This window comes from Cyprinus carpio, unplaced genomic scaffold, assembly GCF_018340385.1.
Source record: "Cyprinus carpio isolate SPL01 unplaced genomic scaffold, ASM1834038v1 S000000638, whole genome shotgun sequence".
NCBI lineage: Eukaryota > Metazoa > Chordata > Actinopteri > Cypriniformes > Cyprinidae > Cyprinus > Cyprinus carpio.
The window spans coordinates 3,616-8,960 of record NW_024873372.1 but is presented as its reverse complement, the minus strand read 5'-3'; the positions used below and the strand labels follow the sequence as shown (position 1 = coordinate 8,960).

The 5,345-nt window shown below is 37.2% G+C and overlaps 1 long non-coding RNA gene across 1 annotated transcript; it reads right to left on the bottom strand.

The window, feature by feature from the left end:
- Positions 1-1,723: 1,723 nt before the first annotated feature.
- LOC109060656 lies at positions 1,724-3,340 on the bottom strand. Its single transcript, XR_006158932.1, has 3 exons — positions 3,293-3,340; positions 2,786-3,202; positions 1,724-1,797 (listed from the first exon to the last, which is right to left on the bottom strand). It is a non-coding gene; the product is annotated as an uncharacterized LOC109060656 (long non-coding RNA).
- Between the last annotated feature and the right edge of the window lie 2,005 nt (positions 3,341-5,345).

Below are 5,345 nucleotides of genomic sequence, written 5' to 3'. Positions count from 1 at the left end.
TCCTGTGAAGTATCTGAATCCAGGATCGTGAGACACTTCTGTTTCTTCTGGAGAATACAACGTAGAATGTGATGTGACCTAAATTCTGAATCACCTTGCATATCTTCTGTGGCCATGTAGTCATTCATTTTCTTGCTGGAAAAGATCATCAGTGTGGTACCTACCTCCTGACTCATGGAGTCCTTCATCTTCTTCTGAAGATCATCAGTGTGGTACCTCCTGACCATGTAAGTTCCGATCATCTTCTTCTTGAAAGATCATCAGTGTGGTACCTCCTGACCATGTAGGCCTGAATCTTCTTCGGAAAAGTCTCAGTGTGGTACTCCGACCAGTAGTCCTTCAGCTCTTCTGGAAACGACTCATCCGTCTGGTAACCTCCTTACCACTGGAATCTTTTTTCTTCTTCTGGAAAAGATCATCCGTCTTCTGTGTACCTCCTGGACCTAGTAATCCATTTTTTTTTCTTCCGGTGAAGAATATCTCGTCTGTGTTACCTCCTTCACGCGATGAATTTAGTCCTTCTTTTTTTCTCAAAAAAAAAGGCATCAGTGTGGTATGGAAGAGAACATCTTTCCTTTTTTTCTGGAAGAGAACATCAGTTTTGTACCTCTTGGCCATATCCTTTATCTTTTTGAATCTGGCAAAAGGATCTTGATCATACTTCTTTTTGGTACTCTCCATTTTCTTCTTCTGAAACTGCAAATTGGTGGCATATTTTCATCTCTCTCGTATATCTCTGTCTTTTTTGTTCCCGGACTTCAAAATGTGGAGCGGTTTTCTCAAGTCCTGCTGCTTGCTTTTCATTTGCAATTTTACGCACTTCTTTTCTTCTTCGCTGCTTGTTTGTTTTTAAAATCTTTATGACACTTTGGTTTTTGTCATGTGTCAGAACAAGATTTTCAGGGATTCTGACGTCAGCAGTTGTTTCTGTTTTTGGCAGCTGTGAAGTTAATTGTGATGGTGTCACACATGCTGCTGATGAGCATGTTTCCTCAGACTGTTGCTCCATTTCAAATGAAACAGCCATGAATTCATAGCAAGTCTGAGCGCCACGATTCCAAAAGAGCTCAAGTAATCTGTTGGTCATGTCATGCAGGTTGGTGAAAGTTAGCATAACTGCAGTTCCGTCACCAGTAGGATGTGGCAAACCTTCAGCAGTTCTGGAATGTGAATCAAAATATCCATATCTTCCAGATCTGTCTCTGAACACAGCAAAAGCACTCTGGAGAAACAAACAAGCAGTGCCTGGATGACATCTGTCGAGAGACACAACTGAAGTCTTTCCAATCAAGAGGAATCCCCACGCATCCCGGTCAGAAGTTTCCTCTGTCTCTATAATATCCCATCAACCACTTCTGACTTTGGACGCTGTAGTTGTGGTTAGAAGTTGTTATGCATCACAGGTACGTCAGCCATGCTTAGAAGATCCTGTCGGAATCTTCTTCAGCAATAAGGTTGCATTTTAATGCCGACATACAAGGCATCACCTTCCTCTAGCACTCTGTCAAGATCAGCTGTTTTCGAACAACGAAGTTCCCTCACTGTGGTAACGCAAGGAATGTCAAGCTACACATGTGCACTGATGATTTCGTGAGAAAACGTCATACCCTTGCATCACTCTGGCATGAAGACGCCTGCACGGATAGAATTCTAGATGTGCTGTTGCCGTCTTCGTACTGCTGTACCCTCAGAAACCTGAGCAAACACCTTTTTACTGACGCTCGTCGTTCCCGTCAGGTCTAACTTTGTCCATACGAACTTTTTGAGCCCGTGATCTCCTACCTTTCCGAGGCATCCCTCAAAAGAACAAAAGACAAAATATGAGAAAACAGACCAAAGACATGATATAAAATAATCCATGACATATCTGACTAGTCCATTAATTAGAAAGAAATAACTTGGACAAAGAGTTAGGAATTCTACAACTCCACAAGCATATACAGACACGAAAATTGTGTAAATATGATGCTCTCTCTGTAGAGATGCTTTGAAAACACCATCACATGCTGCATGTATGTAAACAAAGAAGTGCTTCATTTTCAAACATACTCCACATTAGAATAAGTTAATTTAGTAAAATTACAGCCTTTGGGAATTTTATGATCATAATACTCAACCTTTTTTTTAGCTGAATGGGATTAAATAATCCATGTTTAACATCTTGATAATCTGTTCTGATTGTTTTTTAATAATAATAATAATAATAATAATAATAATAAGCAGATGATTTCACATTGCAGGGAACTACACTGCGACCAAAATGGTGGCATATGTGACCTTTTGAAATGCCATTGCGACCCTAATTTTTATTGGGTCGCAAATGTATCACTGATTATTTTTGTACCTACCTCATGTTTTAGGCACTATGCTATGATTTACTATGAGCATTTATTAAAACAGAAATGTGTATTTTAAGAATACGTTGAATATGCTCTGAGCATTCAACACATCAAGTTGGCTTCAGCCCCGTGACCCCCCCGACCCCTCCCGGAATGGTGTAGGCGAGGCGTACCCTAACGCTGATTTAAAAAAAATAAAATAAAAAAAAAAACTCTCGTTAAGACATGCAGCAATCACATATACGTCAAGTGCCACCAGTGGAAAAGGTTAGTGTAGTTCCCTGCATTGTCTCTTAAATAAGTGTTTAGCAAACAACTGTCACCTTTTCTTCATTGTGAGTTTGAACAGATCTCTGATTGTAAAATGATTGTAAAATGGTTTTAATGCAAGTCAAAAAGTACTGTATTCAATAAGCATTTTTTACAAGATATTTTCAGTCACTTACTTCACAAAATGCTGGAGCGATACAACCTGCAAAGTATTCTCAAGAAAAAAAACAAGTTAGTTAATTGACAAGAAAAATAATGATTTTATAAATACAGCTAATAAACTTTTTTTTAATAAAAAGAACAGTAGCAGATAAAACAAATTATGAATCTAATATTAATAGAAAAACTTTTTTTTCCAAAGAAAAAAAAACAATAGATTAAACAAATTATTAACCTAGTATTAAAAGGACTGAACTTTTAAAAGAACAGTAGTATTTGAACACAAATGATCAACTTAGTATTGAAAAAGAACTTTTTTTTTTTTTTTTTTTGTGGGTGGGTGAAAGGGTGGAGGTTTGGGGTATATGGGTGGAGGGGTGGGAGAGGTGGGAAGAACAATTCAGAAGAACTGCTGCTTGGAGAAAATCCAAAACCTGGAAAAGAAAGACATATTAGGCAACTATAATGATGATAATATTGAAAAGAAAATGACATAGCATCATTAAGGCATTTTGCACACTAACCAGGCGTTCAGCTGAAGTGAAAAATGCAGGTTGTGCTCTGAATAATTGCTAGGTGTTGAAGCTCTGAATTCAGATGGTCCTGCAAAAACAACACAAACAAACACACAATTAAAGAGAGCCTATGTAGTGTGAAATATGTATCAACTATAAAAAAAATTAATATGCAAAGGCATCCATAAATGTTTTTCAGTACAGTCAGATCTTCAATATAAATTATATTCCAAACGTAAAGCTACTGTAAGTGATTGGCCAAAGAGATTCCCCAGTGTTGTAAATAGGGCTGCGATGGTTGCCGTGACCACTGCAGTTGTCTACTGCCACCGGCAGTAGTGCACGTGACGTCACACACTCTATAGCAAGCATAATACAAAGTTTTGTATAAAAGTGTAATAAAAATAATATTTTAAAAATACCAATCTTAACCCTATAAACTTTCACTTTAGATCGCAAGAAAATACAGCATAAAAATACAGCAAATTAATTCAATCAAATTAAATTAGACTTTGTTGATGGACGTTGTTGGGAAACCAAATACTACATAGCCGATCTGGAGCCATCTCCATTTATGTCACCCCTCCACGTTTGCACAAGTTCCTGTGATCGCAAACGCCTGGCTGGTCAGGTTTGGTAAGGCTTTCTCCAAAATGGCCAAATACAGACGAGACAGCAAGAAATAAAAGATGTTAACAAGAAATATGGCAATGATTCCTATTTCAAAGAGAGCGTGCAGATGAGGAGTTAATGAGCTTGCTTGGTGGCAGAAAAGCAAACCGGATGCAACACCGCTGCGTTGCAACAGGTTTAGTCTGTCTAGTGTCTACACAGGACATTTGAACACTGTGTCAGTACCTCAGAGACCGGACGGGGATTTATCATGTCGTGTTGTGCTGCATTCAGTGTAGCATCACTGATTATAATGAGTATTTTGTCGCGCTGCGTCGCTCGCGTCCGTTAGACAGGGTGTATTTTACTTTCTTATTTAGGCTTCTTTCTTGTTTAACTGTATTATTTCTTTGATATTTATTTTAGTGTTTTGCAGGCGGCGTTCACTGACAGAAGTGCTCAAATAAACACGAACTGATGAGTTAAATAGGGTGTGTTAGATGAGTGAGACAGTGCTGGGCTGATTTCAGAGACGTGTACAAATACATAAATATATACTGTATATAATATATATAAAATATATTACATGCATGCACAGTTTAAGTCAGCTTTAATCACCTCTTTGGTAATTCCATGACTTAACTGACCACGACTGCATGCTCATAGTTTATTTTGTGGTTTGATATGAAAGGATACGCACAAAGGAAGCGTGCACCGGCACCTTTGAGCATAGGACCATTTCCGCGCTCGCTTAACTTGCACCTGGCGCTAAAGTGAAGTGCGTGTCTGAAACGTCTCCTGTTCTCAGTGATTCTGCGACTGAATAAATTCACTTCTTATCATGAGAAAAAGTGAATGAAGCAGCAGTTGTGAGTGCGGTGGCCTACCCTAGCCCCTCAAACAGAATAAAATCGCCTTCGTTAACGAGCAAATTTTGACACTAATATATTTATACATTATATATACAGTACAGGTCAAAAATTTGGAAACATTATTTTTAATGTTTTTTTGGAACCCATTATTTTTATCTCTGCGGCTGGCTGTTTTCGAAAGAAGTTTCTTCTGCTCTCAGAGCCTGCTGCATTTATTTGATAAAAAATACAGAAAAAAATTGTTTTGTTTTTAAATGTATTTTAATTTGTTTTGTTAAATGTATTATACTTAAATTATCATTTATTTCTGTGACTGCAAAGCTGAATTTTTAGGATCATTATCACATGATCCTTTAGAAAATCATTTCTAATATGATGATTCATTATCAAAGTTGAAAACAGTTTGCTGCTTAATATTTTTTTTCAGAACATGTGATACTTTTTTTAGGATAACTTTGATGAATAAAAAATAAAAAAAAAAAAAAAAAAAAAAAAAAAAGAAGCTATGTATAAACATTTTGTCATAACAATATACACTACTGGTCAGTAATTTGGGGTCAGTAATTTTTTTTCTTTCT